At 46.8% G+C, this 13,403-nt stretch overlaps 1 non-coding gene across 1 annotated transcript; it reads left to right on the top strand.

Moving 5' to 3' along the window:
• Nucleotides 1-8,211: 8,211 nt before the first annotated feature.
• Trnat-agu (transfer RNA threonine (anticodon AGU)) lies at nt 8,212-8,283 on the top strand. The gene has a single exon. It is a non-coding gene; the product is annotated as a tRNA-Thr (tRNA).
• Nucleotides 8,284-13,403: the final 5,120 nt, after the last annotated feature.

The following is a 13,403-nucleotide window of genomic DNA, read 5'->3' as shown; positions in this document are numbered from 1 at the left end:
GTGTTCCACTGTGGCGCGCCCACAACTTACGGAGCAATGGTGCAGAGACGTCTTCGACGTCCATGACGTCTGGCGCGGATTCAAATTCCACGACGCGCGGTACCAGATCCCTCCTCCCTGAAACTTCCGCATAGGGGCTGAAACGCCCCGTATGGTGCTGATGTGGGCGGCAGTGGGAAGAGGAACTGGGCATTTCAACCGCTAGTGGCGGGGACGATGGGATGCCTGAGGTATCCATAACAGGCGATCCAGAGTCCCAAGGCGGGAGAGGGAGCCGCCGATCCACCCAGAGGCGGAGAGGGCCGGCGGCAGGCCCGCGGGGAGACGGCAACTGGGGGCTGGGACGGTGACTCGAGGATCACATCTATACCCAAAGGAGGAAGGGAAAGAGGCGGCGGCGTGAGTCCCGTGGCAGCACGAGGGTGGAGCTGATTATGAGGGTGGCACTCCAACCCTTTCGACGTCTTCACCAACGTAACACTCCGCCCATGGGCTGCGACGACCGTGGCGGGTGTCCAAACCACCTTGCGCCCGTACTCATGGGCCCACACGGCCGTGCCAGGGGCATACCGCTGTGAGGGCAGGAGGAGGACGGCATCAGCAAATGGAGCAGGGCCCGCAGCTGTCGCCCATGAAGGAGCTCTGCCGGACTGCGTCCGTCAATTGGCATAGTGCGATAGGTGCTCAAAAACAGGGTGAGGGCCGACGTGGTTGGAGATGTGTCGATCGCTTAAGTCAACTGGTGTTTAAAAGTGCGGACAAGACTCTCCGCCACGCCATTGGATGAAGGGTGGAAAGGGGAGCTACGGATATGTTTGATACCGTTGGCCTGACAGAAGTTGTGGAAGGAGGATGCTGTGAATTGGTGACCATTATCAGAGACCAACGTGTGGGGCAGGCCCTCAATGGGGAGAACCTAGGCCGGGGCCATGAGGGTAATCTCTGTGGTGGTGGATGCCATTCGGACGACATATGGGTATTTGGAGTAGGCATCAACAATGAGTAACCACATGGACCCCAAAAATGGGCCCGCAAAATCAACATGGATGCGATCGCAGGGCCGGCAAGGCACAGGCGAGGGTGCAAACGACTGAGGGGGGGCTTGCCTGGTGACGCGCACAGTCAGTACAGCCACGGACCAGGCGCTCAATATCGCCATTGATGCCGGGCCAATACACATGCCGGCAAGCCAAAAATTTCATACGGGACCCGTGGTGTAACAAACTGAGCACCCGAAGCCGCAGTTCCAGAGGGATAACCACCCGGTGGGCATCTGACTCTGTGGCCAACAGAATGACATCATCTAGCACGGAGAGCCTGTGGGACAGGTGGCGCCAGGGGCTGAAATCGGACTGCATCCAACGAGTAACACGGGACGACCACCCGTGGACCACGTAGCTGAGAACCTGCCGCAAGACGGTTGCAGCGGGTAGCCGCAGCAACATCTGCAGCCATAAGAGGAAGACCGTCCAGCGCATCCCGGCGGGCGGAATAAATGTGAAAGCAGAGGACCTCCTGTTGGTCAAAGGCAGGATCGGGGCCTGCTGGGAGACGTGAAAAAGCGTCCGCATTAGCATGGTGGGCTTATACTGGATGGTGTAAGCGTAATTACGTAAAAACAATGCCCAGCGATGGAGACGTTGAGCCGTCCGTTTGGGATGGTGAGAGTGGGGTCTGAAAAGTGTAACCAAGGGTTTATGGTCTGTCAGGAGGGTGAACGTTTCCCCAAAGAGATAGGAATGAAATTTTTGGACGGCGAACACAATCGCCAGGGCCTCCTTTTCAATCTGGGAGTAGTTCCGTTGTGCTGGGGTCGATGTCGTAGAGGCATAAGCGATGGGCTGTTCAGAGCCATCGGCATCCTGGTGCACGAGGACTGCCCCAATGCCGTATGCTGACGCATCAGCTGCCACAACCAAGGGGTGGTCCGGAGAGAAGGAAGTAAGGCAAGGGGCGGACTTCAGCATTGCCTTTAAACGGAGAAAAGCCGGGTCACAGGCAGGAGTCCAAACAAAAGGTACCCCTTTGTGATGCAAGTGATTGAGGGGCTGAGCAACAGAGGCAGTCTGGAGCAAGAACTTTAAGTAATAAGTAACCTTGCCCAGAAACACCTGCAGTTCCGATAAGTCCTTGGGACGAGGAAGGGCCTCAATGGCCACGACATTACGACCCGAAGGGCGAATGCCATCTTTGCTAAGCCAGTGGCCCAAGTATTCCACTTCCGGTTAAAAAAAAAAAAACAACACTTGTCCAGTCGACAGCATAGACCAGCAGACTGCAGAGCATGAAATAAGGCGCTGAGGTTTTGCAAATGTTCCTGGCGGGAACGCCCGGTGACCAAGATGTCATCCAGATAATTCACACATGCAGGGATAGGCTGGGTAAGCTGCTCCAGGAATCGCTGGAAAATGGCCGGCACCAAAGAGACACCAAAGGGAAGGCAGGCACTTGTACTTATACAATCTGAATGCATGTTGATAACCATGATGTTCTGAGATTCGGCATCCAAGGGAAACTGGTGGTATGCCACAGCCAGGTCGATCTTGGAAAAATACTCTCCCCCAGCAAGCTTGGCTTGGCAAGAAGGTCTTCCTGTCAGGGAATGGGGTAAGTGTCAACAAGGGACTGAGCATTGACTGTAGCGCCGAAGTCCCCACACAGCCGAAGGGAACCATTGGGTTTTCGTATGACCACCAGTGGTGTCGGCCATGCACTATAGGTTACAGGTTCCAGCATGTCAGCGACCTGGAGCTGATCAAGTTCCTGGTTGACCGCTGGCCGTAAGGCCACCGGAAGGGGCTGGGCCCGGAAAAAGCGAGGCTGTGCATCCGGCCGGAGGGCGATGTGCGCCTGAAAGCCGGAAGCACATCTGAGATCCGGTGCAAACAACGATGCAAAAGCGGAGCACAGATCGTCTAAGTCCTGAAAGGGAACAGCCGTGGAAACGACCTTAACTTCGTCGGAAATTGAAAAGCCAAACAGTTGAAACGCATCCAGGCCAAAAATATTCGAAGCTGACTGATGGTCGACGACAAAGAGGGTAAGGAGCCACGGAACATGCTTGTATGTCGCCTGGATGACGAACTGCCCACGAAGGGGAATGGAACCACCTCCGTAGGTGACCAAACGGCGAGAGGGAGGCGACAACGCAGGAGAGCCTAGCCGTGTATATGTCGCCATATTAATCAGGGAGACGGTGGCCCCAGTGTCGACCTGGAAACTGACATCCTCTGTGAAAATGCGGAGTGTGAGGAAAAGCTTCTGCTCTGATGGGTCATCCTGTGGGATGACTGATTGCAGAGCATGGACGGTATCTTGAGGCCTAGGAGGGGCAGGACTGGATCGAGTTGAGTGATTACGACAAACCGACTGGATGTGGCCCTCCTTGTTACACAGCGTGCACGTTTTCCAGCGGTGAGGACAATCAGCCCGCAAATGGGCAGTAAAGCACTGTGGGCAAAACGGAAGTGGGCCGCACGACTGGCGACTGAAGGCGCCGACGCCATAGAGAAGTCAGAACATGAAGTGTCCCAACGGTGCTGGCCCCTGTCGGCCGGGCCACGTCGACGCCGCAAGGGCAGAACCCACCGGGACGCCATGATCGCTGCCACCTGTGGTCGCACCATAAGACGCTTGTTAGCTGCTTGAGCAATTTCAAAGGAGTGGGCAATGCGGAGAATGTCTTCCAAGGAGGGGTTGTCGAGTTTCAATGCCGCAGTACGGACCTCAGGGTTGGGAGCCAGCTGCACCACCACATCCAGGATCAGGGAGTCCGCATACGAAGCCTTACACTGCTGATTGGTGCACATAAAATCGCATCAACGGCTGAGACCCTGCAAGTCCATGACCCAGGAACGTTACGATTGACCAGGCTGTTTATGGTACTGGTGGAACTCCAGCCGAGAGGCGACTACATAGTAGCGTTGGGAATAATAGTTTGTCAGCAAAAGACAGATCTCCTGGAAAGAGAGAGCCACAGGATCGGACAACGGTGTCAACTTTTGGAGAAGAAAGAACGTGTCTGGAGAGGCCCAAGACAAAAACAACAACTGCTGCAAGGAGTTGTCCGTGACTTGAAAAGCCATGAAATGTTGTTTCAGCCTATGTAAGTAGGTTTCCCAGTCCTCTTTACCGTCATTAAAGGGTGAAAACGACGGCAGATGCGGGAAAGCATCGGACACTCAAGGACCCTGAAGCTGGGCATAAACTTTGTCCGTTAGCAACTGCAGCAACTTTTGTAAGACGTCTAACTGGAGCTGCTGCTGCTGCATGAGCTGCTGCTGTTGCTCCAGCAGACAGACCAACTTTGCCTCCATACCAAGAATGACCACCGTTTATCTCATCGCCAAAATGTTGTAACTGCGACCAGGACGGTCGCGGGGTAGCAATGACGGAGGGCGTGGTGGGACCCACGGAGAGGTCTGCGAACAACAACACAACGGAAGAGGACGGACACAACCAACAAAGGACAGAACGAATACAACAAGACCGAACAACAGAGTCACAAGGAAACAAACACGTCCACTCGTACACGAACCAGGAAGTAAACAGTTTAGCGCAAAGCGAGGAGACTGACTGGCTGAGCGAGAGGCTGGCGCTTACGTACGTTATCGGGGGCGCCGCTATTGGCCGCTGGGACCATGTGTTCCACTGTGGTGCCTCCACACTAAAAGCAGGTCAGGAGGCGTGCGCCGCCACAACTTATGGCGCAATGGTGCAGAGACCTTTATGGGTCTTTGATGTCCGTGACGTCTGGCGTGGATTCAAATTCCACGGCGTGTGGTACCAGACAGTGAGACCTTCAGAGGTGGTGGTCCAGATTGCTGTACACACCGGTACCTCTAATACCCAGTAGCACGTCCTTTCGCATGGATGCATGGCTGTATTCGTCGTGGCATACTATCCACAAGTTCATCAAGGCACTGTTGGTCCAGATTGTCCCACTCTTCAACGGCAATTCGGTGTAGATTCCTCAGAGTGGTTGGTGGGTCACTTCTTCCATAAACAGCCCTTTTCAATCTATCCCAGTCATGTTCAATACGGTTCATGTCCGAAGAACATGTTGGCCACTCTAGTTGAGCGATGTCGTTATCCTGAAGGAAGTCATTCACAAGATGTGCACGGTGCGGGCGTGAATTGCCGTCCATGAAGACGAATGCCTCACCAATATGCTGCCGATATGGTTGCACTATTGGTTGGAGGATGGCATTCATGTATTGTACAGCCATTACGGCATTCCATGACCACCAGTGGTGTATGTTGGACGCACATAATGCCTCCCCAAAACAGCAGGGAACCTCCACCTTGCTGCGCTCGCTGGACTGTGTGTCTAAGCCGTTCAGCCTGACTGGGTTTCCACGTCTCCGACAATCGTCTGGTTGAAGGCACATGCGACACTCATCGGTGAAGAGAATGTGATACCAATCCTGAGTGGTCCATTCGACATGTTGTTGGGCCCATCTGTACCACGCTGCATGGTGTCGTGGTTGCAAAGATGGACCTCACCATGGACATTGAGAGTGAAGGTGCACATCATGCAGCCTGTTGTGCACAGTTTAAGTCATAACACCACATCCTGTAGCTGCACGAAAAGCATTATTCAACATGGTAGCATTGCTGTCAGCATTCCTCTGAGCCATAATCTGTAGGTAGCAGTCATCCACTGCAGTAGTAGCCCTTGGGCAGCCTGAGCGAGGCATGTCATCGACAGTTCATTTCTCTCTGTATCTCCTCCATGTTTGAACAACATCGCTTTGGTTCACTCCGAGACGCATGGACACTTCCCTTGTCGAGAGCCCTTCCTGGCACAAAGTAACAATGCAGATGCGATCAAACTGTGGTCTTGATCGTCTAGGCATGGTTGAACTGCAGACAACATGAGCCATGTACCTCCTTCCTGGTGGAATGACTGGAACTGATCGGCTGTCGGACCCCCTCCGTCTAATAGGCACAGCTCATTCATGGTTGTTTACATCTTTGGGCAGGTTTAGTGACATCTCTGAACAGTCATAGGGACTTTGTCTGTGATGCAATATCCACAGTCCACATCTATCTTCAGGTGATCTAGGAACTGGGTTGACGCAAAACTTTTTTTGATATATGTATATTTGCAGACTGAAACAATGAATGAAAATTTGTATCACGGGAGAGAGACTTAGTAGGGTAGTTCATACAATTGTGCAAAGCTACTGTGCCAGGATGGTGTAGTGGTTAACACTTCTGCCTAGTTAATAGGAGACCCTGATTTGAATCCTGACCTTGGTACAAATTGTCATTCATTGCTTCAGTCAGCATATATGTGCCACAGATGTTTGAGACTTGAAAAGGTCTGGAACCATATAATGTGGAACCATATAATTTCACTTCATTGGAACCATATAATTTCAGTCCATTAAAACACCTATACCCTGGTTTCGGGCAGGAACCTCCACTTTGTTCAACACTGAGGTGCTATTCAAATACAGTTGAAGAACCTCTGCAATGCTGCTCATGTTTAGGGGGAATACCAAGTGGGCTGAGATGTGAATGGGAATTTGGATAGAGGAGGAAGGCATGCTAGGATAGTCCATGCAGCTATGTAAAGCCAATGTGCCAGGGTGGCATAGTGGTTAATGCATCTCCCTAGTGAGCAGGAGAATCATGTTTAAATCCCAGCCTTGGTACAAATTTTCATTTGTTGCTTCAATCTGCAAATATACACAGTTGACAATTCTTTACTCTCTTAATAGATCAGACAAATATGTAGTAGCTATGTTAATGCTCTGAACATGTCTTATGTAACTATACACAATTATTATTAACTTGGTTGCCAAGAAATAAATTTGAGAAGAAATTGCCATTTTATTATGTTATAGGTTACTTGTGATTAAATATTAACAACCACTGCTAATTGGGCAGTAAATACCTGTTAGTTATACTGACATATGCTTCAAAATTTAAATTATTAGTGCTCATCATCTATTAATTAGTGCCATAAGTTTACTCCTGAAGCCTGGTACAATACATGCATTGTCAACCTCAGTATCTGACCAAACCATTCCCATTATCAACTTTGATAGCTAATCAGACCATTAACTCATTATTTCTTTGCCTTTTATGAATAGCACTTTACTACTATCAACATATTCTTTTTGTTGTCAATTTCATACAAATACATATATACAAAAATAGGACAATTTGTCAGAAAATAAATGACATGTTTCAAATATTAGCTCTTAAAATACTTCACATTTGATATACCTTTCAACTCATATAAACAAAGCATATCCCTCTCAACTCGATATGAATAAGGATATTAATTAATGTTGCAAGAGTGAAATATTTGAGGTGTTGATATTATCCTTATTCATGTTAATAATTACATAAAGTCCGCCCCAGTAGCTGAGTGGTCAGCGTGACGGATTGCCGTCCTCCGGGCCCGGGTTCGATTCCCGGCTGGGTCGGAGATTTTCTCCGCTCAGGGACTGGGTGTTGTGTTGTGTTCATCATCATTTCATCCCCATCCGGCGTGCAGGTCGCCCAATGTGGCGCCGAATGTAATAAGACCTGCGCCAAGGCGGCCGGACCTGCCCCGCGAGGGGCCTCCCGGCCAATGACGCCAAACGCTCATTTCCATTTCCATTACATAAAAATTCCTGCATGCTACTTAACCCATCCATACATCATTAACCTCATTACATTAATTATTCTCATACTTCATATTATTTATCTAAACAAGTAACTCCTCATCTGTGTCATTTTACATGTCTGCCTATTTGTCACAATCACCAGCTATTAAGTAAGCACAATTGTTTACAGTTCCTCAGTTATCTCCTGACTCATGAAACAAATCTATAAAATTGTATAGGATTTTTTATTGATACCAATTAGCTTCACTCAAACTTTAGATTCTTTCTGGTCTTTTGACACTACTATATCTGACATAAAACAATTACATAAAACATGTTTCTCAAATGTTAGCATCATTACATGAACGTGAACTTGATATTATTTTGATGAATGTAAAGCAATTTTTACTAAATCATTCCTAATTGTAATACCTGGACATCCACTGCTTGATTTACATAGTAAGTTCTACAGTTTTCTTAATCTAGGAATAGAAACGTAAAATTAAGGTGAGAGAGCCAATTATCTCTTCAATGTGATAATGAGCAAGGGGCACTACATTTGTAGTGTGTGGATGGGTTGAGACTTTGGGTCAGATGGGAGGTCTGCTGGATGGCTCAGGGGTCAGAGCATCTGCCTAGTAAGCAGGAGACCCGGGTTTGAATCCTGATCCAGCACAAATTTTCAACTTTCCCCATTGATTTCAATCAGTGCCCGCTCAAAGCCAAGGTCTGTAATTCCTTTGCATCTTGATTCATAATAGCTGCTGAAACAAATATGAAGAGCAAAAGAAACTGTTGTCCCTGCCTAATATCGTGTAGGGGCCCCGCGCACATGCAGAAGTGCCACAACACGACATGGCATGGACTTGACTAACATCTGAAGTAGTGCTGAGGGGAACTGACACCATGAATCCTGCAGGGCTGTCCATAAATCCGTAAGAGTGCGAGGGGCTTGATATCTCTTCTGAACAGTATGTTGCAAGGCATCCCAGATATGCTCAGTAATGTTCCTGTCTGGGGAGTTTGGTGGCTAGCGTAATTGTTTAAACTCAGAAGAGTTTTCCTGAAGCCATCCTGTAGCAATTCTGGTCATATGGGGTGTCGTATTGTCCTATTGGAATTGCCCAAGTCCATTGGAATGCACAATGGACATGAATGGATGCAGGTGATGAGAAAGGATGCTTACGTACGTGTCACCTGTCAGAGTCAAATCTAGACATATCAGGGGTCCCATATCACTCCAACTGCACATGCCTCACACCATTACAGATCATCCACTAGCTTGAATAGTAGCCTGCTGACATGTAGGGGGCCCATGGGTTCATGAAGTTGTCTCCATACCCGAACATGTCCATCCGTTCAATACAATTTAAAGCGAGACTCGTCCAACCAGGCAACATGTTTTCAGTCATCAACAGTCCAGTGTCGGTGTTGATGGACTCAGGCGAGGCATAAAGCTTTGTGTCATACAGTCCTCAAGTGCACATTAGTGGGCCTTCAGCTCCAAAAGCCCATATCAATGATGTTTCATTGAATGGTTCACACGCTAACACTTGTTGATGGCCCTGCATTGAAATCTGCAGCAATTGTCAGAAGGGTTGCACTTCTGTCATGCTGAACGATTCTCTTCAGTCATTATTAGTCTTGTTCTCGCAGATGTCGGAGATTTGATGTTTTACTGGATTCCTGATATTCATGGTACACTCGTCAAATGATCGTATGGGAAAGTCCTCAATTCATCATTACCTTGGAGATGCTGTGTCCCACCACTTGTGTGTCAACTATAACACCACATTCAAACTCACTTAAATCTTCATAACCTGCCATTGTAGCAGCAATAACTGATCTAACAACTTGGCCAGACATTTGTTGTCTTATATAGGCATTGCTGACTGCAAAACCTTATTCTGCCTGTTTACATATCTCTGTATTTGAATATGCATGCCTATACCAGTTTCTTTGGTGCTTCAGTGTATATAGGAAATAAATCTCACCCAGCTGGGAACATAGCAGTCACCAACTGATATACCAGCAACAGTTTCTGGTTCGTTGCTGCTGTTATGAATCTACTTCACTGTCTGGTTTACCTCTGTCTTCACATGGATAGTACCTTTTTATGTTTTCAGTATGTTCCTTGCCACGAGCTTGCTTTGTTGGCACATTAATTCCACAATGTTTGGATGTTCGATCCTATGTGGTCCTTTATAAAAGTGATTGTACTTATGTATCTCAGAATTTATTTTCCTTTAATTTGGCCTGCACCTTTACTAGCACCAAGTTCCCCACCCAGTAAGTTATGGGTTTTACTAATTTAGTATGTCTCTCTTGTCTCCTCTTTGTCTTCACCCTCATACTCGGTTCCACTGGTTTTAAATTTTTCTCCCATGTTGTACTACTCCTGGTGGGTATTCCAATAACTCACAAAAAATACTCTCAGATTCTTGGTTAAGTAGGATCTCACATGGTACAAATCCCTGACATGTTCCAATTCTTCCAAATATTACTTCCATGACTCTATCAAGCATTTCCCTCCAATCTTTCAACCGAAATTGTGATCCACTACCACTCAGGATTCATTTAGATGTACATACATTACTGAAAGAGCTGTTTTTAAACTTATTAATGACAGGTTCACTGGTGGCTTTTTCCAATCAGTAAAATTCACAAATTTGGAGACCAGTTCTTCAGAAACTAGGATTTGTGCATAGTTCTCCAGTGCTGCAGGCAAACGTCCAAACAGATAAATGGCTACAATGTCTTTAATCGATGCTGATTTTGTTGGAGTGCCTATTACACTTCTGTTGGAATGTGGCCAACTTAGTCTTTTAGCAGATATCACAGGTACTTAGTACCTTGCATATACACCTTCCCATGTTATTAAAAGTACAATCTAATTTCAGCTTCTCAAGACATTTCTTCACTCCATAATAGGCATTGCTGTTGTGTATACCAGATTAACTTATCAACTACATGTTCTGGCACACACAGTTTCCAATTTCCTTCACTTCCATTGTTTCTTGTACATACACATGTACCTCTATACTCTGAAAACCACCCTGAGGTACACAACAGAGGGTATGTCCCATTGTACCAGTTATTAGGGTTTCATCCCATTCCATTCACATATAGAGTTAAGGAAGAATGAATGTTTGAACACCTCTGTGCATGCTGTACTTATTCTAATCTTATCCTCATGATCCCTATTTGTGTGATATGGTGGGGATTGTAGTATATTCCTTGAGTCGTCATTTAAAGCTGGTCCTTGAAAGTTTGTTAATAGACTTTTTAGGGATAGTTTATGTCTATTTTCAAGAGTTTTCCAATTCACTTCCTTCAGTATCTCTGTAGCACTCTCCCATGGACCAAACAAACTTGTGACCATTTGTGTTGCTCTTCTATGTATATGTTCAGTATCCCCTGTTGGTCCTCTTTGGTACAGGTCCCACATACTTGAGCAATATTCTAGAACTAGTAGCACAAGTGATTTGTAAGCAATCTCCTCTGTAGTCTCATTGCACTTGCCCAGTATTCTACCAATAAACCAAAGCTTTATCCACAACTGGGCCTATGTGATCATTCCATTCCGTATCCCTACAAAGTGCTACACCCAGGTACTTGTATGACAGGCAGTGGCTCATTGATATTGCTGTGCAACGAATAAGTACAGGCATGGATTTGGGAAATTATTATAAATTTCGCACAGCTACAGCTGAAATGTAGTCGTTAAGGAACCAATTGGCACATATGATGGTAGTCATGGGCAATGTTGACATTTTGCAAACAATTCTGTGAGGCAAGTTTTTGACACAGCTCGTGGGGGAGGCAAGCACTGTATAGAAGAGTGAAGTAATCAGGGCAGCACAGGGCACTGACTTGCTGTCAAGAACCGCTACATTGCAGTTACAACAGTGCCTAGTGACCCTTGTGTAGGGGCCGACTCAGGCTGAGGAAAGCTGACTTTCTAATTACTAAAGTGCCCTCCACTTATCGCTCCCAGAGGAACTACGTCAGAGGTCTAGCAAAAAGATATATAAATAAGCGAGCATCGAGGCTCAAATCAGGCAGTCATGTTGCCATTCTGTCTAGGTCTAGAACCAGAAAGAATGATGACTGCTTAATTTGCAGGTCAACCATGACAATCTTCTGGTGATGGATATTGGCAGCCAACTAGCCTGCTGAAACTACCTCCAACCTCCACTGCACGGATGCTTCATAGCTGTGCAGGGCAACCATACCTAGGAGCTGCACTGGTGCAAGGAGTGAGGGGGCTGCTGACCTCTGCTCTCTGGGTGACATCATCCAGCAGACTGCAAGCTGCCATCTGCAGGGGCAGTACTGGGATATGAACTCATGGCCCACAAAGTGCAGAGCTGTCTGCAGTCACTGAATGAGCTGACCTGGGCAGACAGCCAGAGCTGCTAAGTCTCACTACAGTAACAGCAGTCGGCTGCTTCCCTTCGGTGCTCTACATGGTGTCCACAAGCTGTGCTTGATGGAGCAGTCATTGGTGTTGCAGCCTACCAGTGCAGCCAACACACGTAGAGGCCACTTACCCATGGTGTGAGTAAGAGTGTTACATCTGCAAGGCTGTGCGACCGGACACCGATGCAGCAGATTTCAGCAATGCCATTGACACTGACCCACGCACACTCACTGCATGAAACCTTCATTAGGATCAGTGAAAGGTTGGTTGTGAACCTTCGATCCAATAAAGTCAATGGCATACTTGCTGATGTTTCTCTGCACACTCCAGCGTGAGCCGTCCTTCTCTTGTAAACCATACCTCTCGGTCGTTGTGACGTATTACAACCCCTGAGCTTGGGGGGTTGTTACAATATTACAGTCATAAGATACTATTGTTTTTTTTTTTCATTTTGTGAAGTGAACACTTTTATGTTTCTGAGCATCTCAAGCAAGTTTCCAATCTTTGCACCTCTTCAAAATCTTATCAAGATATGACTGAAGTTTTATGCAGCTTCTTCCAGGTACCAATTCACTATAGATAACTGCATCATTTGCAAAAATTCTGAGATTATTGTTAATGTTATTTGTAAAGTCAATAATGTACAACATGAAGAGCAAAGGGCCCAGCACACTTCCCTGAGGCACACATTAAATGACTTCTACATCTGATGATGACTCTCCGTCCAAGATAACATGCTGTTTCCTTCCTACCAAAAAGTTCTCAAACCAGTCACAAATTTCACTTGATACCCCATATGACCGTATTTTAGAGTATAAGCAGAGTTGTGGTACTGAGTCAAGTGCTTTTTGGAAATCAAGAAATATTGCATCTACCTGACTGCCTCGATCCAAAGCTTTCAGTATGTCATGTGAGAAGTTGGGTTTCACATGATCGTTGTTTTCAGAATCCATAATGGTTGGCAATGAGGAGGTCATTCTGTTCAAGATACCTCATTGTGTTTGAGCTCAGAATATGTTGTAAGATTCTACAACAAATCGATGTCAAGGATATTGGATGGTAGTTTTGTGGATCACTTCTACTTACCCTTACTGTAGATGGGTGTGACATGTGCTCTTTTCCAAGAACTGTGTACAGTTTTTTGTTTGAGAAATCTACAATAGATTATAGTCAGAAAAGGGGCTAACTCAGCTGCAAATTCAGTATAGAATCTGAAGGGATTCCATTGGGCCATGGAGCTTTCTTCAGTTTTAATGATTTCAGCTGTTTCTGAACGTCACTGACACTAGTTCTTATTTCATTCATCTTTTCAGTGGTACAGGGATTAAATTGGGGCAATTCTACTGGATTTTTATTTTCTAAGGAACATTTGA

This window comes from Schistocerca cancellata, chromosome 4, assembly GCF_023864275.1.
Source record: "Schistocerca cancellata isolate TAMUIC-IGC-003103 chromosome 4, iqSchCanc2.1, whole genome shotgun sequence".
Taxonomy (NCBI): Eukaryota; Metazoa; Arthropoda; class Insecta; order Orthoptera; family Acrididae; genus Schistocerca; species Schistocerca cancellata.
Note: the sequence above shows the minus strand (reverse complement) of the source record. Positions and strands in the feature narration are given on the sequence as shown.